Source organism: Bos grunniens, chromosome 6 (genome assembly GCF_055505025.1).
Source record: "Bos grunniens cultivar Pamir isolate PY7600 chromosome 6, Bosgru_T2T1.0, whole genome shotgun sequence".
NCBI lineage: Eukaryota > Metazoa > Chordata > Mammalia > Artiodactyla > Bovidae > Bos > Bos grunniens.
In genome coordinates this window covers 88,615,645-88,637,292 of record NC_141170.1, presented here as the reverse complement: position 1 = coordinate 88,637,292, position 21,648 = coordinate 88,615,645, and the positions used below count along the sequence as shown (strand labels likewise).

Genomic DNA, 21,648 nt, shown 5'->3' with positions numbered 1-21,648 from the left:
AAAATCAAATGGTGATTACCAGACTAGCAAAAATGTGAGGATTTAACTTATACGTAATATTTATAATATTAACTTTTAAATTTACCATTTCACTTTTAATGCCTAAATCCATTTTAAACTTTGCTTTCCCCACAGCACTTCTGCTCCATGTAAAATATTTTTCAACTAATTATTTTGGAAACTAAAGATTTCTTTAACAACTCTACCTCAGCTAAGCTCTATGGCCACAGCCAACAGACCCCTTTCATTTAAACATGCAAAAAATAAAGGTATTACACTTAAAGAAGAGGTTTTATGATTCTTTGAAAGCCACTGTATTAATTTCATTTTCATTCCAACACAGTCTAATAAAAATAGAGACAAAATATATGTGATATCCCTATTATAGATGATCTAGAGTCCATTTCAATGTTAGAAAAAGTGATTTCAAGATCAAACTCTACTCAAAGGTTTTTATTGTATTTTTAGTGGAAACTTTCTGGTCCCTCCAAATAAGCAGATTTTTGCCAAGCCCCCAAATCCAATGTTTATTATTAGGTTTATATTATGGTGGTTCTTTCAAAACAATTTAAGTTTATTAATGTCATTTCAGATAAACTAATTTTAAATAATTTTCATCATTTGCATCTGTATATTCTTAGCAAACTACCTGAGCTATTTGGTTTCCCAAATCCACTAAAACATGTCACTACATTTAACCCATGTTAATAACTTCATGTCCCTCTCCCCCTCCCTCACAAAAAAAAAAAAGCACAACACAGAAAAATGTGGATCAAATGGAAGTCAGTTTAAGTAAAAATGTGGTAAGTTCGCTCACAACATCTTCCACATGCAATTTTCTCTCTTACAACTGTGTACAAGTCTCTTCCTTCTTCCAAGAGTCTTTCGAAGCTCTTGGACCACATGGGCTTATCTCTGCTCATCTTTGTACCATCAATAACTAACACATGTCTGGCTCTAAGAGCCCTCCAATATTCAAGTACAGATTTAAAATCAAACAGCCCTATATTAGAATCCCCCACTAACAACTGCCGAACCTCACTATGTCTTAAGTTCCTTCATCTGAAAAATGGAGCTGGCAATCACGATCTCAACCGTGATGAGCCTATTTATTAGCTCACTTTCTGGAACATAGGAAAAACTCAAACATAGTAACCTCTATCTTTTGCCTGCTTATATATAACTGTATTTCAGCCATCCACATTAATGCTAAAATTTCATCTCCTTTATCCTCAGCCCTTCAAATTCTCCCAATATAATGTTATAATTATTCCTTGGCAATTTGGCAAATTTATGAGGTCAATATATGCTAAAGCATAAGGTCACCAAGGAGTTTAGCAAACAATGGTAAGGGGGTGGGGGCTAGCTTTGACTTTTTTAGGGCTAATCATGTCTTGGAATACTAAAAGCTGTATGGAGCCTCAAGGGAGAAATCAGTGAATATAATCCACCCTATTTTTTTTTTAAAGCCCTTGACAAGGTACTACCACAACAGTTATTAGAACTGAGTCATCATAGGATTAGATGAACTTTTAACTGGAGAAACAAAGACGACCGTAAAAAAGAAAAAAAAGACATTATTTTGGCAAGAAAACTAAAAATAGGGAAGGTGCTAGAAGTGGTCTTATTCAACATCTTTTTAAATGATGTAGAAGAGGAAATGTAGATAAAAAATTTTCCAGGATTTCAAAAGATACTAAGTTTTTCCAGTATGTGAGATGCCAAGTCAGTGGGATAACCTACAAGGTTTCTGAAACTTTATGAGTTACTAGGAGGAAGACATCAAATAAGACTTAAAGTGGAAAACTATAGGGTTAGACATGTAAGGGAGGAAGCAGAGAGACTGTACTTCTTAGGATAAATGGGCCTTAGATATCATAAATAGGAGCACAGAAGTCACTGTGTTACTGCGTTCCCACAGCCAACAAAGCTAACAATGGGACTGACATCACTCAAGAACAAAAAACATGCTTTTCCCTCCAATTTAAAACCACAGTTCATTTTTACTTAAAACACTACACACAGATCTAGTCTAACATTCCACCACCTACTGAAGGATGAAAAATTATAATTCTAATTTTACCAAGAAAGAAGGGGAAATAAAGATCTAGAAACTGAGGAAAATCCAAGTGAATAAAAATAAATGATTGAGTGGACCACAGGACAGACCTGTGAAGAAAAACAAGATAGATGAGCATTCTTTCAGTCTGGACAGGTGATGGTTATAAGGAAACACTGAACATGTCAAAACTCAACAGGCTCTGTGTAACAAAGGAAAGTACGGACAAGACATACAGAGCTAAAGAACTGCAGCTGTCAATTCAACTAGAATACAAATATAAAGTCAAGAAGTTACACTGAAGAATTCTCATAAGTTCCAAAAAGAGAGCAATGGTGTGTCTTGAGGAAAACTAAGATATCCGATATAATACAAAATTTTAAAAGTGAAATCATGGAACACCAGTCACACCTTCCCTAACACAGTCCCCAGTGGCATCGCCTAAAGACAGAATAATAGACTGACTCACCGTGGCACCTCATCAACGTGCTCATCGACTTTTCACCCTGTCTTTCCCATGTTACATCTGTTTATGTTCTGCGTTTATTTTTTGATAGTGTATCATCCATGATTTTAAACATCTTTCCCCTTAGAGTAAGACTCAGGTTATCTCTGACACATATGGCATGAAGTTTATCCATACTGCATAAATATTTAACAATTCCATTTGTAAAAAAGACATTATTCACAAACTGAAGATGTAAAATATTATTGTTAAACTGCATTATACCTTCCAGGGTTAGGAGAAATGAGCCAAAAAAGGACTCTATGGTCTCATGGTAAGTCAGCTGCATGCTAGTAAGTTATTAGAAAAACATCTAAGAATGCTTAATAACACCTTTCAAACCACAATTATAAATACATAAAATCTCAAATAAAAGAGGAGCTAGATAGTATCTGATAAAAACCTATACAAACATCTATAAGTGCATTATATCAAAGAAATGCATAAAGGAATGAAAACTGTAGATTCAAGCCATATCTAGCAATACATTTCATATGTTTGTGCCATTTTTAACTTTAGCCACTAGAATCCATTTCTTTAAATGTTTCAAGCATGGACATTTCATAAAAATAGTATGAGTGAAATTATATAATAAGTAATTTCATAAAATAAAAATTCATCTTGCTATTACTATCATTTCCATAACATTATTATAGTATTTTAAGATTATGTCTACAGAATACCAAGTCATCATTCCAATTATACTAACTCCGTCAAAACTCCAATCAGAGGATGGAAAAGTCAGAAAGGGTCGTGAAAATACTCTAATGGAGATTAAGGATCATAGAAATGAGAATGTTTTAATCCCCTCTGGCTCAGGAAAAGTAGAGGAAACAGTATTTCCAAATCAAGTGCAAAATTGAGAAAAAGTAAAGGGGGGAGGCACGACTGGGACAGTGGAGAGTAGGAGAGAACAGAAATGAGCATGCGTGTATTCACAGACCTGAGGAGACAACGAGCTGCGATTCCAACACACAGATCATTGTAGATACTGGCAAAGGTTTTTTGCTGTTGTTTTTGTTTTGTTTTTTAAAGTTAAATATGCTTTAAATATCTTTAAACTCCTAAGTAGGAAGTATTCAAGAAATAAAGGTATTATGTCATAGCCCTGGTTCAAGCATATAAAACACACCGCCGTGCTCTTGATGCCGAAGGATAAATTTTTCAGTTAGAAGAATCTGAAACTTCAGTTTTTCTGAGCAATTTTCAAATTCTTCATGACTCTGTGAAATAACAATCTAAGAGAATGCAGAAAATGCAGTACAGAAAATGTAGGCACATCTTTGATGTGCTTAAAGTACAGACTGTTTCAAGGCAATGTATTTACAAGAAGTTTTAGATTTTCTGCTATTTTTAGAAACAATAACACCTGTTTTTCTTAGTAAAAGGTGTCAAAACAAACTGGAAGACATTTTTGGAAGAAGTTAATTTATATATGACTTTATCTCAGCTTTAACATACTCTATGGAATGCTAAAAATGATTTAAAAATTTAGATAATTTTAAGTTATATGATTAGGAATTGCTTATATTGTCTTTACTTAACAAGCAAGCATACATTATTCCATAAATATGCATAATTATGGAGTAGGAAATGCCTAATTTGCCTACAAAAATTGGGAGAGTTTGACAACTGAAGCAAGGAGTGAATCACATCCACTGAGAATTACTAAAAAAAACATAATCAAACATAAATGCCACAGAACACAAAGATCATTTTCCAAATTGGTTCCAGAAACAGCTCCTAGGTAAATTTCCATGAAAAGCTAATTTAATTCAATTAAACAGTATAGCATGGTTTTCTTCTTCAGAAAGAATTTAAACATTTTCATTTGCTACAGATGTTAAAGATAAGTGTTTTAAAGCATGATTGAGTTAATCTTGAGATAAAGATTCAAAACTGTTGAAATATTTTGAATGGGAAAGGACTTACTGAACAGACATATTTTAACCACAACAGCATCCCTCACTTAATAAAGTACATAGAGTAAAACTTACAACATTTAGTATTTTTTACATCTTTACATTATGTACTGACATACAGATGCAACATTGTTTCTCACTTAAAATATAAAATTACAAGACAAGATAAAACAGAGAACCACACATTAGTATATTATTAGAATCCTACAACTCAAACATGCAATGGAAGGAAGAAAGTATCATTTAAAAATTGAGTAACGGTTACATTTATCCCAGAATAATTCAGGTTTCCCTGTATAACTTTTCCCAGTTAATCTCAACATTATATAAGTTCACTCAGGCACTCAGGATGACTAAGTACTGCCTCCAAAGCAGCCTGGTCATGGGTTCTGGTGTGTCCATCTGGCTGCCGGCTAGAACACTGGAATGACTCATAAATGAAGCAACCTGAGGTCACCTACTCCAGGTCTCTTAAACAGAACTGCCAGCTGCTTACCAGGTGGTTCCAATTTCCGAGAATACTTAAAATGAGAAACTCGTTCTAGATACACCATTTTATTTTCATATTGTCTCTGGCCACAGAACTGGGGAGGTAGGGAAGGAAGCTCTTTTGAAATGTAGATTACCAATCATCTGAAGGCCAGAAGTCATTACACGTCTGGGATTGAGAATAATATATAAAGTAAAGTGAAAAAAAAAAAGGCAAGACACAAAACCATATTATACTATACTCTTAATTATATTAAAAAAAAAAAAAAAAGAGAGAGACCCAAAAAGTTAATAAGCTATCTGTGTGGTAGAAAAGAGTGGTTTTAACTGTTAGAATTCTCTGTACTTCCCAAGTTCACTTCAAGGAATATGCATTCTTTATTAGAAAAATAAAACAATTAGTAGATTTTTAGAAGACTGTAAACCTTGGCTCTGTGAGCCCCAGAGGCCCTGAGTATACTTACATCTATACAAGCAGAAAGTCTTTCTCTTGGTAATGAAGAAAATCATTCATTTTACCTTTAAAAAGAAAAAGGGGGAAAGGAAGGGGAACAAGAACTGGATTCCCACTCTTAACAAGTGTGACAGGTAGAGGAACAAGTCCCATCTCTCAGGAGACAACAGATTGGTGAAATATTTAGCCAATTATTTGTACCAATTTTTCCAAAAGTTTGTTCTGAGGAACATTTGTCCAATGATATATGCTGGGATAAATAAGCCCCAAGATCAAAACACCCCTTGTGGGGATGGTCACAATGCACATTAGCATAATTAAGGCTCACACAAGGCTTCAGTTTAAACATATCAGCAACTCCCAGACTTCTCTGATCATTCATTTACTTATTGAATGACTCTGTGGTGGTTATTATGTACCTGACATTGTTCTAAACACTTTACAAATATTCACTATTCTAATCCTCAAACCGAGGACATAATCATTATTATTGCCATTTCCATCTTACAGATAATGAAGCTGAAACACAGAAGGTTCAGCAACTTGTTCAAGGCCACACATCTATTAAGTGACAGAAAAAGGCAGTCAAACTCCAGAGCCCTCACAGTTCAGCAGTAGGCTAGGCTGCCACCCACGTGACCCTTCTTGAGCTATACAACCTGACATCCCAAAAACCTCTGTTCCATTGGAACATATCATGAAAACAACGCAATCAACTAAAATACACTAGTATATGTAAACTGTGTATCTGAATTAGTTGGATAAACTCATAGTGCTTCGAACTCCAATTTCTCACTGAATACATGATGAGATAGAAATAACTTGCCATGGTGTTTGACCTAAAAATTTCAAGAATTGCTAAACAAGAGAAATTTGGTCAGACTGTTTTTGCTCTCTGTGGTCACTGAATAAATCACAAACTTGATTGGTAAATATAATGTTGAGTTTTTTACTTCTTGTCTCCTCCCCAGTCTTCAATCCAAGTAAGGACAAACATCTGCCTTTTTGTACCTACGCTGAGTACAGTGCATTGTTCTAAGTTCTAAGTGGCAACTCTCTAAGTATGTACCATGTTAATAAATGAATAAAAGAGTGAGTGAAACCAAAGCACATATGTGAAAATTTACAGACTATAAAGCAAAGAATTGCAACCAATAAACTGGTTGAGAGAAAAGTATTTATATAAGAACAGTGTAAGTTTTCTGTGTCACTGTTGCACGGATAGAACAAGTAAATTTGGTGGAAAGCGGGTGTCCAACAAGGTAAGGGGAGTTGACTGCTCTTATCAATTGAAGAAGGCTCCAAAAAGGAGGCAGCTTTTCAGAAGCTAATCAACAGAAAACAGGACCTTAATCATTACAAATTTCTGAAAAATTGAAGAGGATTTATTTGCAAACAATTTAATATGGTATAGGTGCAGTGTAAAAGAACCTGAAGGATAGTGCAATAAATCAGGGGCATAAAAACAGAGGAGCTAACTCCAGAGATTATTGGAGTCCTGAGAAAGAAACTGACACAGAGAAGACTAGCTGAAAGCAGAAGTGACATTCTGAGCAGAGACACAGGCAGCCCAGGCTGATCCATCAACTTGGAGCACACCAAAGAATCAATACCCGTTTCTCTACCCTTGTCCCTCTAATCTTTCTCCAGAGGTCCCCAGCGACATAAGCCATCTGGAAATCAACACAGTTCAGCCAGGTATCATCCTGGACAGAGGACATAAAGTAAAAGGGTTGAGAGCAGACCTGGAGAGGCAGACAGAAGGCACTTCACACAGAAGCCAGTGGCTATAATGCAAGAGGTTTTAGCAAAATGAAGTTAGATAGGAAGAGAGGACATTCAGATACAGAAGAGACAGCTTAACTGAAAAGGATCTAAAGAAACAGTGAAGTGGAATTGCTAGATACAACCAACCAACTTGCCTGTAAGCCCATCTGAGCAGAACACACTTGTTAACAAAAGGATTTAGGGATAATCCCCCATTATGTGTACCAGTGTGGCTAAATGCTTATTGGACAACAGCAGAACAGTAAGTAGCTTGTTTCCAGAAAAGATACTGATGATAATTTAGTATCTTTTACAGATGGTTGTAAACTCTTTTAGTTAGATAAAACTCACTGATCTCTATCAAGAGATTAATTTAGACAAAGGCACCATCATTACAGACCTCCTTGGAATCACCTCAGATTCATAAATCAACAAATTAACGAATGACAGACGTGTCTGTACTTGTTTAAACCCGTATCTATCTAACTGCTATAAAAATGACTAAAATGTTTATCTTAAGACAGCCAGGCAAGAAATCTTATAGAGAGATATATTGGATTGTATCTCTTTTCCTTCAGCCAGTAAGTAAATGCAAACTGCAGAAAAATCATTTCCAAACTTGCTACTTATTACCTTGTAAGCTGAAGGCACATGCAGCCATATACTTGTTGAAAGACAGGAAAAATAAAGTCAGAGGAATCAAAACTAGGGGTCTCTAGTAGATTGCATCCAACGGCATTCCACACATATTTACTGAATGTTTACTGTATGCTCTTTGCAAAGGCTGGGGTATGACAGATGAGACCCAAATCTAAAATGTGGACTTCACAGTGAAGTCTTTCAAGAAGCAGACAAAGTTTTCAAAGCTGAGGGGCAGAAAAATATGACACACTAACATGATCAGAGAAATTCCAACTTGCTTCCTTTCGTTTGTAACCGGAACACAAACTTGATGTATACTGAAGTGAAGAGAGGTTAGCTGAGCATCCCCAGGAAGTCCAAGGCTCACTCTGAGTCTGAAAGAACCCCGCCACAACACTTCCCAATGCATTCTGCAGCCTTGGAGTCAAGAAGCTTGCTTCCAGCCCAGGACATATTTGAAGGTCTTGAGGTGACATGAAGTTTCCCTGGTGGCTCAGATGGTAAAGAAACTGTATGTAATGCAGGAGACCTGGGTTCAATCCCTGGGTTGGGAAGATCTCCTGGAGAAGGGAATGGCAAACCACTCCAGTATTCTTGCCTGGAGAATCTCATGGGCAGAGAAGCCTGGGGATCTACAGTCAATGGGGTCACAGAGTCAGACATGACTGAGCAACTAACATTTTTCAAAGAGGTGACATGTGGGAACTGTGAGGTACTAAGGTCTGCAATTTCAAAGCAAAAGCAACTACTGAACCAGTGGACTGCTGCAGTATAGATCAACGGTGGGGGCAGGAGAGTGATGAGTGGATGGAGGCCACACATTATGACTCATGATTCAACCCAGCGACTCTTACTCAGTGATAAGAACAATGTCTGATCAATCTCTCAGGGTTCCACCCTTGGCCAAACCACCAAACTCGGCCAGATCTTTCTCACAGCTTTCTGCATCATCTTCAGACATGCTTGCTCACACTACAGTCACATTCATTCAATTCTGTTTAAAATCCTCCTGGGTAGGTCAATAAAATGTACTTTGAATAAAATGCATACTTTTTAACACCACCCTGGCAATCTCTCTGACCTCATTTCTACCATTTCCCCTGACTGCCAGGGTGCCCAGCCTGCTGCTGCTATAGTGAAAGCCTTATGATTCCCAGAAGTTCACTGACAGAAGTTCTCCCAGATCTTCACTGGGCTGGCTCTTTCCTGTTCAGAAACATCCTTAAAGAGGCCTTCCTTGACCACCTCACACCAAGCAGCCCCAGTCACTGAACTATCATATCACCCTGCCTTATTTTCATAATGGCAATTTATACCACTGAAAATTATCTTATGTGCTTGTTTATAATTCACTGTTTTCACTCTCTACAATGAGAGTTCAATGACAGCAAGGGTCTTATGTCTCTCTTGGCTGCAATGTCCCGAAGTATACAGTAATGCCAGGCACAAACATTTAAGTAAAAATGAATGTAATTAAGATGATTAGCATGTATGTGGATGTTCTAAAATTCATGAAAACAGATTATTGCTGGATGTAAACCATGAATTACTTTTTAATTTTTTATTTTATATTGGAGTATAGCCAATTAACAATGTTGTGATAGTTTCAGGTGGACAGCAAAGGGCTTTTTTAATACTAAAGATGAACTTTAAAAATAATCAGAAGTAATATAAAATGTCCCTCTTTTCCACTCCAAATCTTCATTTTTCTCTCCAGACTACCCCTAAAAAGTTTCCATTTTCCTTAGTTTTAATTATTAATTCAGTGTGAATGACTTTTAAATCTCTATGTCTAGCTCTGGCCCCTTCCTCTCCCTGAATTCTGGCCTGCCTCTATATACTGCAACACTTCTACTTCAATTTCTGCCATCACATCACATTTGGCATATGGAAACCTGAAATTAGTATCCTTCAGGCAAACGCAGTTTCTCCTTCTACTCTTAACACTTTTATCAACCATCCTTCAGATACCCAGAATTAAAACCCAGAAATGATCTTGATCATTAAATTAAAGAACTGGAAGGAAGATTGGAAAACATCAAGTGAAGCGGTCTTCAAGATTTTTTTTAAAACTGTGTTAGCCTTCTTTCAAACAAAAGCTCACAGAGAAGTCTGATATGTAAAACAGATGAATCTGCAGTTGTTCTGGGAGTTCAACTGGTGGTCTCTGAAGAGACTTCAAAAAGAGCCCTTAATCTGGTCCAAACTTCCTTTCTTTTCTCCTCGGCCCTCTTCAACATACACACTGGAAGTTACAGAGGAGACAGTTTAAGTCCAGAGAGCTTAAATCATCTTTGCAGGTAGAAATAATCAGTCTGCACAAGCTGACACAGCATCCAAAATAATGCTTAACACCTAAGAGCACTTAGGCAATGTTCTGAAAGATTACCTCCATGCATATGTAGAATATGACTGTAAGTTATTGCAAATTGATACATTTCAGACATGACTCTTATTGGTTTGCCTGAGAAAGAATCTTCAGAGTTTAAGTAACTGTTTGCTTCTAATAACAGACAGATATACTCATTTCAAGTGGAAAAAGCCAGGCATGAGTCCAGTAAAAAAAAAAAAGAAACAAAACTGTGGCACAGTGAATATAAGGTCTCAGTTCTATGGCCCACGTGACTTCACTGTCTAGTTCTGAGCATGGTTTTCAAATTCTTTGGGGCTTGTCTGCTTCAATGTTAATATTAACGTGTGGTGAGATGCTCTTGAGGACTCAACCCTCAGTCTATGCTCTATTATACCATGCTAAAGTATTTCCCTGGAGCTACCCCATCTACAAAATGTAAGCATCACAAGTTAGAGACAAATTGGAAGAGAACAAATCATTCTCGAAGGATTTTTTGAGTGTCATGTGGCAGGTACTGTGCTGGGCCATCTGAAACCCAGAGAAGCTAAGAAAAGGACAATATCCCATCTCAGAGAGGCAGAGATAAGGTGGCTTAAAAAAATTAGGGAAGGCTGTGCTAGGTTGGAGTAGATGAAAACTGATTTTAGATTTAAATAAATATGAGTGCTGAGGAAAAGTGAAGGGCACTCTATGTATCCCCCTCAAAAACAAATCACATTTTAAACTGCCTTATTCTTTTAAGTAAATAATACAATCAGTATTTACTGTAACAAAAATAAGTTATCAGGCCATCTCACACAGTTTTCAAAGTTTATGAAGAAAAAAATAAGTCAATTTCTTTTTGATAAATCTTTAACAACTAGAACATTCTGAAGGGCATATATGAACACACCATGAGTAGAGGCAGCACGTCACTCAGGAGCACGGATCTAACAGGCAATTTCAGACAACCCTGCCCAGGCTGAACGCTGTGTAGCACCTGGCAGACAAGGTGGCAAAGCCCCTATAAATAGTGATGATTCACTAACATGACATAAATCAAGACTTTAACTCACCAAAAACTAACATTTTGATTTAAAATCACAAGTCAGTGCCATTAAAATTCATCAACAGACCCCAGCACATGAGTAATGAGATCGTATCAACTCATATCTTGTGACCAAAAGGAAAAGGTGGTTTTTCTAAATGGTAATTCAGATTGGACAAATAACACACTGTATCAAGTTTTGTAGCCCTAGGCCATATTTTGCTAAAAACAAAGGTACATTATGCATGACTAAAGAAAACAGTGAAAATCAGAGCAATTAATTTCCAGCTATGTTTCCCATAAAAATTTAAAAAAAAACCATCACTGCTATGATTTGCTTATAGCATGCAATCTTTTTTTTTTTTTTTTTTGGCATCGTACAATGATCTAAGTGTGTAATAACTTGCATATTTCACTAAGATGTAATATCCTTCAAAACATCCTTGTAGTGAAAGTTTTCCAAAGAAATTATTGATCTCTGGAATGTCTCGTGTTTTAAAAGGACTGACAAATCCTTTTCTATTTTATTTGCAGTTAGAAATAATTCTTCTTGATCACTAGAGTGTAAAGAGGTATAGGAGTACAAAGACTGAATATTTTCTTAAAGACAAATGTCTCAGTTGACACAGGACATTTCCCATGATTTTCCCAAAACAATAATTAGGAGAGCTGTCACTAGGATCCTAAAAAAAGTATGTAAGAAAAACAGTTATTAGTTGGCAACAGTTTAGGACAGGGAGAAATTTCCTAAAGCGCTCTTTCAAATTATTTTCAAATACTTGTTAGCTAACTCCTCTCGTTACTGATGGAGCCTCTTGTGTTTCTCTCCAGAATCTAGGAGCCTTTTCTCAGGTGGATCTGCTTCACTGTGCATACATCTGATACATTCTCTTTATATGTCAGGGGCAGTAAGCAGCTCTCTCCTGTTTTCTTTCACTGGCACCTTTGTGTCTGCTCTGTCACTGACCTCACCTTGGTGAGAAGGAAACTAAGAACAATTCCTAATAACTCAAGGAAACCAGTGTTCTCATTCCGTGGAGAACAAATTGGAAGGGTCCAAGACCCAGATGAAGAGGTGCGGCTCAAAAGGAATAAGGCATCACACCAGACAACTTCCAGAGGATCTTCTCTGTGTCAAATAATCCGAACACCGCAAGGGACTGACAAATACGGAGCCCTGACAGAAACGGGAGAGTAGATGGATGGGTGCGGAGAGGAGAGAGTGAGACAACGGGCAGAAAGTCAGCCTCTAAATGAGAGAGAGGCAAAAGTCTGGGAGGCTGGGTGGAAGATAAAGCGATAGGCAGGGACACACTGAGAAACAGAAAAGACGATGACAAGAAAGAAACAGGGGGAAAGAGAGAGTGTGGGTGGGGAGAGGAAGAAAGAAATAGAGGGAGAATGGAAGGAAGAAGGCAGAGAAACATTGAGAACTTGTAAGAGAGCAACAGACAGGAAGAGGGGCACCAGGGGCAGTGTCGCCTGGTCCCAGGCGACTGGACCGGCCCACTGCGCACTTTCTCCCGCCGCAGGCTGTCTCGGGAGGCAGCCGGGGCAGGTGGCTCCACGCGGAGCTGGGGCCCCCAAGTCCAGTCTCGGCGGGCTCGGCGCCTCCAGCGGCGGCTAGGTTCCCCCGGTCTCCCCGACTCCAGGGTTGCCCTCCCGCCCGCCATCCCTCCGCTCCCTGGGCGCACAGGTCCCGACTCCCCGCCTCGGTGCGTCCCTCCTTCCCGACCCCGAGCACGTGTCCCACCCGCAGCCGCCTCTGCCCCTGGACTGAGGCACTGGGGCCGGGGATCCCGGCAGAGCTGCCCGCGCACAAAGCCCCCTGGGCGGCCGCCGCCCCCACGGCGTGCGGCTAGCTCTCCGCTCATCGGCTAGCCCGCCCAGCCCTGCGCCCGGGTGCAGCCCGTCCCGTACCGCCTTCAGCCCGCCTGATCGCGCCGGCTTGGCTGGGCTCGGCTCCACGGCCCCCCGCACGCGAGCCGGGCTCCCGCCCTCCGGTCCTCTGCCCGCGCGCGCCTTACCCGCCGCCGCGCCCCGGCACTGGCGTCCTCGGCGCCGCCGCCCCGCAGTCCCGGGTCCCCGCCCGTCTCGGCGCCCCGCAGGCCCGTGCCCACTCCGCGCCCCGCGCACGGCCGCGCCGTCAACTTCTGGCCGCCGTGGCCGCTCTGCCGCCGCCTCGGGACTTTTTTTTTTCTCTCTCTCTAGCTCCTCTGCTGCCTCTGGAATTTTTTTTTTTTTTTCACTTGCCCTCTCCAGCTCCCACTAGTGATTGGAGCCTGAGAGCCAAGTACTTAGCGGAGGGATTACACTTCTCGACGCACTTGGAGCTGCCCCAGCGCCGCCGCCTGTGTCTGGAAGGGCGAGCGGACTTGGGGAGCCGGCTGCCTCCCGCCCTTCTACTGCCCCGCATCCCCTGAATCGAGGCGGGGCACTTCCCAGCTCGGTCTGCTTCTCAGAGCCTCACCTCGGCTTCAATCACAGATGCTTTCTCGGTCATGTGTAAGAAGGGGTTTTTTTAAAAAAAAAAAAACAAGTTTGAGGAACAAAGGTGGGATTACTGTACACCGAGAGCTTGGAAGGGGCTCCCAAAACTGATCTAGCTCAGTGGACTGAAACTCATCAAGGCCATTGACACTTTGGAGAAGTTGATAAAAACTTTAAAACACCTCGTAAAAAGTACACTTACACGGCAAATTATGCCTGCAGTTTTGGACGAGGAGTGTAGGAACCCTGAAACAGGTGGGCCTCCTAGGGAAAAGAAATATTTCCTTTCTTCACGTATTTTAAAATTGTCAAAAACAAAAAAGGAAACATCTTCCATTTGTATTTGATGAAATTTTACAATCAGCATGTTTACTTCAGGAAAGTATGTAACTTCTTTACTTTGTTATTTCCTTGCTAAATCTTTAAGTGTTGAAGTATTTTCTAAGGAGGTAAATATAAATTAAGCTAGTCTTTCAGGAACCTTGGGGATAAGAGTTAACTTTTTAAAATCAGCTATTTTGTCCACAGTATTTTCCAGGGAGACATATAATAACTTCCAAATACTTTTTTTCTCCCAGTGTCTTTCAGTTATTTACCCTCCAGAATTAATTTCCTCCTTTTGTAAAATTTTTCCATCTTCCATATATATTGATAAACCTTCTCTAGGCACCAAGGGTGTGATTCAAATCATTTAATACCATTTCATTCTGATGTAGTTTTCCAACTTTTTTCATATGTCTCTATTGTCTAATTCTTAGCCTACCATTTTCTTTTCACCTCCTCCCTTTTCTTAAATTATTCCCATTAAATGATTTTATGCTAAACATTAAATACAATCCTTTGAACTTATAAGAATTTCAACTATATATAAATACATTTTATGCAACTCCCACTCAAGAGCAGGTGATGTATCATCCAGGATACATCCATGATACATCCTGGATGTATCATCCAGGCATGTATTGATGAGCCTGTAAAATGTAGGCATATTTTCCCCAAGGACATGTTAAGGTCCCCACAGAAGTCTATTTGCCCCCAATACATATCTGGACCATGATATTATCAGGATTAACCTGCGTTCTGGTTCTTGGTGCCAGACTGAATGAGGAAAGTTCTGCTGAGTATAACACTAGAAATTTTCCAAAACATTTGTCATTGGCATCGCCTCACCCCTCTTACTCAATCCACATTCTAGTCCTTAGTACAAGTAATCATCTTACTCTCCCCAGAATCCCAAGGTAGAATCCACACATTTTACCCTTACCAAATTCTCTGTGCTCCTAAATTACCTTCCTCAGTGTCCTCAAATTTCCTATCATCTCCATCTTCTGACATTAACTAGGTTTAAAGAGGAAATAAATCTGATTAAATCGATCCCCTCTACTGTGTGAATTACTGGTAACTTTGATTTGACTATTTTTTCCTCTTAAGAGTTTCAATCCTCACAAAATACTGTGAAATAAATGACACATTAAAGAAGTTTTGGAGCAGAGAGTGTGTGGGTTACGGTACAGCTTTTCAGAAACTGTGCTAAGAATGGACTCAAATCTATTCAGCAAATATCCTTGCAAACAAACAGTATACTGGACGTAACACACTAATTCAAAGAGTATATGCATCTCTGGGTAGGGAAGACGGATTAAATAACATACTTTTAAAATTCCAAATCAGAGGAATGAAGAAATCTAAAAAATTTTTAAAAAGCACTCTGGGTGAGAGAGAATCAGAGAGGACAGTAAAGGAAACTGAAGTACACCTTGGAAGGTAGCATTTCAATAAGCAGGGATGAGGAATCTGGGGTATAAGCAATTCAACAATCTACTTTCACTGAGTACCCATGGTATGCCATGCACTGGTGTCTCAGATTTTAAATTCTGTCTGTCCCTTCTTGAAACCTGTAAGAGACAACATACATACATACATATTTTTTAAATTAGAATATTCTGAGAGAAATACAGTAATTAGTATATGAATGTACATCTACTGGTACACAGGAAAAGGAACTATTCTGCTTGGGAATGGCAGGAAAAACTGCAGGGAACAGCCACATTTTATCAGGGCCCTGAAGGATCTTCAGAGACCAAAAAGCAGCTAGACAGAGAATAAGCATTCTAAGTAAAGGGAACAGAATGAAAAAGCATAGTACACTTAGGGCACAGCTTGGTAGCTCAGTGCTGCTACCCAAGTTATCAGGAGAAGGTACAAGAGATGAATCTCAGTGTTCAGGAATGACCTGGTCAGATAAGCCAATGAAATAGATTTTTCCTTATCAGGTGATGTGGAAGCAATGAAGATTTTTAAACCAAGGAATTAAATAGTGGACTGGGACTTTCAGAAGATCATTTTGAAGTACCTAGAGAAGGAGAAATGGAAGCACAGAACCAGTTAGGGGTCTGCTGTGTAAAGAGTAAAGATCCGAACCAAGATAATGATGTGGCTACCAAGATCACCAGCAGACTTGGAAAAATACTTTATCTCAAGTACATTGAGCTGTAGAAGCATATTCCTTGGCCTTGCAACCTGGGCTGGTGGTCCTTTTAAAGGCAACAGGGACCACTCAGGGAGAAGCTGTTGAGAAGAGGAAGGAAAGGCTACTTGGTGAGATGACAAATCTAAGAAAAAGTACAGTTTCTCTTTTTATCCAAATGTAAAGGTAAAGGAAAAGTTCCTAGGATCTCAGGAGAGGACCCCAGGGCAGCAAAAGCAAGAACTCTCATGGAATTTGCTGGCTTATTTCCCATTGAATAAGACATTTACCCAGCTCTGTTGGACTCAAACCTATTTGTGGAATTTACATGCAACTGAATAGGATACACATGAGAAAGTGATTTGGTAAGCTTGTTTCTGTGATCTCAGCCTCCCTTTTTCCCAACTGTTTCCTCTTCATGGATTTCGCTACTTCCACATCTTTACCTCTTCCATTTCCCCCCTTCCGTAACTATAAGGGATCTGACCATTATTATTTTATCCTAAGAAAGGTATACCATCATAAGTAACATTCTGGAGTGTGTGTTTTTAAGTTATTTCTCCCTAGATGTGGCATAAAATAGTCTCTTTCTTGAGTTATCTTAGGAATTAGATGAAAGAAATATTCCAGAAAAAGAAATCTTTTTCTTTCCCTATAATTCATACTACTGTGGTTTTCTTAGAATCCACTACTAATGCAGTGACTACATACACAAAATAAGAGATTAAACCTCTCAACTGGAGTATTTAAACCCAACTTAAAAATGTAAATACTGGCAACATGTATAGCTTCTATAATAGAAGCCCAATTTATTAATTACTGTGTGCTGGGCATACTACAAAGTACTTTATACATATGAACACATTTCAGTCTATAATAAGGTAGGTACTATTTTCTTCCCAATCTTACGAATGAGGAAATTGAGTCACAGAGAAGTTAGCATGCTGAAGGCCACGCTACCAAGTGGGAGAGGTAAGATATGAACCCAGGCAATGTCACTACAGCACTTCAGGCTTATTCGGCATTACTAAACTACTCGAGCAGTGAGCACATTTTTAAGTATCCAATGATCAGATACGAGACAAAAATACCTAAAGATCTTGAATGTTAGATAAGCTGTGATTCAGATCCTAGAACGGATGGAAAAGTAAAGCACTTGAGTCCTTTATATTTTGTTAAACAGTTTCCCAAGCTTCTTAGAGACTAGCACCTGGGCTAAAAGCCGACGATGCCAGGAACGTGGGAAGCAGTAGGGTCTGCGGCTTTTGAAATGTCGCTCTCTGGGTCAGCATTTAAAGCTTTTGGCTAGGCCAGCTGCCAAACTGTAAACTTCCTGAGGATCCCTTTCTTGTCTTTCACTACTCTCTGCAACCACATGTTTTTTTAAAACACAACCACTTTTGCTAGCTAGATATGAGTGTATTTAGCACAAGTCAGAAGTTTTCACATGGGATAGCAGATTACACCATAAGGTAGTGAGAGTCCCTTCCTAAGCTTTCAGGCTGAGGCGGAGATGGAATATTGTGGAAAAGGTTCCTACAGTGGGTAGGAAGGAAAGTCAAAAATCTCTAAGACCCCTCTCTACTTTCCAAGTCTATATTTAATGTAGTTAGGTTAGTAACTTAAAATAGTAACACAAATACAACATAAATATGACATATATAATTCACATAAGTATTAAGGCTCATAGTACTGAAATGGCTATTAAATAACTTTAATATGAATGAATATGTTGATAATTCACTGATGCATGTCTGTGATAATCTCACAATTAAAATACACAGATTACTTCCATACTGTATCCTGAAACATCTACTGTATTTTCTGCTGTTCTCTTTATTTATTTAAAACAACTGTGATTACATACAGGAAAAAGGCAGATTCAAGTTCTATAACTAGAACTAAATTCATTTTGTCTACTATGTAAGTTCAAGAAAAATAGAATTTCTCAATTGAAACAGAAATAAACCATGAAAAAAATCTGAAGTAGAAATGCTAAAATGATTTTACTTTCTTTTACTGTCAGCATTGTTCCAATTTTTCTTAATAAAAGCAGATATAATATATACCTATTTATATGCTGCCAAATTATCCAGGGCCTGATATAAATTAATCCCTTTGAAATTGGATTTGAATACAATGTTATTGCATTTCAATTTTTAAAAATTTCTACAGCCTGAGCATCTTTTCTTTCTGAACCACTCTGACCCATACACCTACATAATTCCTAAAACTGAAAAATTAGGAAAAAATTCTGCAATGAAACTTATAAAAATTTTTACATCTGTTTCTTTGGAGCCTCATGTTCCCAATGGTTTTTTCCTTCTAAAATGATTTGCCAGCCTTGGAACCTCTTGGTGTTTTCATGACTCACAGTATATTTACAGCATGTATCTCAGGAAGAAATACACGGCGACTATTTCCTTTTATACTAGACAAAAGAAAAGTTAGGAAATGAAAACATATGAAGAGCAAATCTCCAATTAAACTACCTGAAAAGCCTATTCTTTCCGTCATATATTCTCCAATAAACAGAACTGCTTTAAGCTAGTGAAGTTTAACCTCTGTTCCAGGAATTCAGAGTTTTGTGCCTTACATGTCAATAAATTCATAAAGATTTAACACTGTGTTAATGTCAGAACAATATTGAATATAACCCTGTGAACTAAAAGATGACATTTTACGAAGTTCTTATTAACATTACTAATTACAAGAATATCTATGCTTTAAAATCACATAATGTGAAGACATCAATACTGGAACACTGAAAGCTATTCAGATTTCTATACCACAAAATCAAATAGCTAGGTTGATTATTTCTAGGGCATACTGCAGGGTAAAGCCACAGCTTTCCTTGGCAGTCTTCAATAAATCCTGGAAATTTCACACTACTATTAATGGAAAGGAAAAATGACAGAACTGAAGTTTAAGGAGGAAAGGACTAAAGAGAAAACAAGTCCTCCAAGTAACAAAAAATAGCAAGAATGAGGAAGCAAAAGGTCAAGGAGGAAACAAGAAAAATTACGTTCTAAAATAGCTCTTTTCAGGGCTTCCCTGGTGGCTCAGTGTAAAGAATCTGCCTGCCAATGCAGGAAACTCGGATTTGATCCCTGATCTGAGAAGATCCCACATGCCACAGAGCAACTAAGCCTTTGAGCCACAACTATTGAATGAATGTGTGCTTGAGAGTCTGGGAGCTGCAACTATTGAGCCCATGCGCTACAAGTGAAGCCCTGTGCCCTAGAGCCGGTGCTCCACAACAAACGGAACCACTGCAAGGAGAAGTCCACGCTCGGCAACTGTACAAGAGTCCACACAGCAGCAAAGACCCAGCACCGTCAAAAATAAATACAATTAGAAAATATCTCTTTTCTTTTGGCAGAATTCTGTTTTAGCACACAGCATTTGTGATTTTGTCGAGTAGCACCATTCATTAAGTTGAGCTAGATATTAAGTCTGAACACATGAAATGTGGATGATCTTGTGACGCACTTGCTTACAAAATGGTGGGATTCTCCTTTGCCTACAAATTATGCATCCCAATAGAAACTTCAGGGCTCATCACAACCTGACTTCAGCATCCCATGCCAGCCACATCTCTTGCCAAACACTCCAGCCTCCAAGGCTGCTTGTCAAGTATCTTCTCACTTCCCACCATCTCTCCCTCCTGGTATATCATCAGGCCCCCTGACTGCTATCCCTTCCTCATCTGAGGTTCACCTTCTAGGTCCCAGTCAAATGTCTTTTTTCCTTCCCACAAAACATGTTTTTATTTCCCCATGCATATTAGTCACATCTTCTCAAGCTTTGGCACTACCACTCTCATATTTTATACCTTTTTATATTCTTAACATAGCACAGTGTCTAGTAATAATAGATGTTCCATGTATCTTTGCTGTTAAAGGAAGACAAAACTATGAAATCTCACAATTATGTCAGACTCATGAGACCAGGTTTTAGAACCATACATAGATTCCCAACTGTATCAGCCACTCAAAGGTTCTGAAATAACAAGTAACATCCCACACATGGGTTGTTTGGGAAGCAGGATATATGGGGTTTTGCTAGGGATTTATAAAAACAAAACAAAAAATTAAAAATAGGAAAAGATTTTCAAAAGAAGGAAAAAAACAAGTTTATTAACTGTAAGATCGGGGCAAGCGATGGGCGGACCAATCTGCAATTTGGATTGAGTGTCGGATTGGGAGAGCCCAGATAATGGAAGTTCAGTCAGGTGTGGGAGTGACTGTCTCAGGGGCAAAGTTTCTTCAGTCCTTGCTCAGGAATTCGGAGACTATTATCTTAGCCCAATCAGGGTGTTAAAACAAAAATATCACAGACTGAGTGGCTTAAACAACATTTTCTTTCTCAGAGTTCTAGAGGCTTGGAGTCTGAGATCAGGGAGCTAGCAACGCTGAGATCAGGTTAAGGGCTCTTTTCCAGGTTGCAGATGACTGACTGACTGTCTCACATAGCAAAGAAAAAAGAGCGAGCGAGCTCTGGTCCCTTCACGTGTGTGTGCGTGCTCAGTCACATCCAACTCTTTGTGACTCCAAGAACTATAGCCTGCCAGGCTTCTCTGTTCATGGGATCCTCCAGGCAAGAATACTGGAGTGGGTTGCCATGCCCTCTTCTAGGGGATCCTCCCAACCCCAGGGATTGAACCCTCCTCTCCCAAGTCTCTTGAATTGGTAGATGATTTCTTCACCACTGAACCACCTGGGAAACTAATCCCATTCATGAAGGCTTTACCCTCCTGACCTAATTACCTTCCAAAGATCCAACCTCTACTACCATTAAGGGTTAAGATTCAACATCTGAATTTTGGGAGGACACAGACATTCAGACCATAATCACTATCATCTCTAAATGGTAAGAAACGGCCAGCAAATCTGATGATTTGCTGAGAATGTTATCAAATTTTCAGAGCACTTGTATCTGAACACAGAGTGTTTCAGGATACTTTCTGATGTAAATAGGAGATCCTTCAGGATGCAGACACACAATCAGTAACCTGGAACATATTCAGCATTTGATTAATATATGAGGAATGAATAAATATAACATGAAAACATGCATCAATTTTATAACATTACTGTTGCACCCACCAAATGTTCTTGTGGAAGTATAAGAACAGATAAATTCTTCTCTCACACATGCTCCTATTATAGGTCAAATAAAATTAGAGATGAGCTGGAATAAGAACAGTAATAGTACAGTATAAATAATGGCTATTACTTGTTCACTGTTTATTATGTACCAGGTACTATAGCAATTTATCTAATTTAATCATGGACACTATTATTTCCATAACTTTACAGATGAAGAAAATTGGGTGTGCGGGTTTTTGGTTTTTTTTCCCTTTTTTTGGCTGTGCCACACAGCATGTGGGATCTTAGTTCCCCTACTAGATGTTGAACCCACACTCCATGCGTTGGAAGCTGGAAGTCTTAACAACTGGACTGCCAGGGAA

General features: G+C 38.9%; 1 protein-coding gene across 47 annotated transcripts in view; it reads right to left on the bottom strand.

The window, feature by feature from the left end:
- The window catches only part of BMPR1B (bone morphogenetic protein receptor type 1B), a 522,369-nt gene that overhangs the window by 432,190 nt on the left and 68,531 nt on the right, over positions 1–21,648 (bottom strand). For 3 of the 47 annotated variants that reach the window (XM_086406614.1, XM_086406635.1, XM_086406637.1), the window contains exon 1: positions 13,246–14,801. The exons of the other annotated variants lie outside the window; for them this stretch is intronic. The gene's annotated coding sequence lies outside the window, so the exon portion shown is untranslated. Of the gene's footprint in view, positions 1–13,245; positions 14,802–21,648 lie in introns of those variants that run through there. 47 annotated transcript variants of the gene reach the window in all.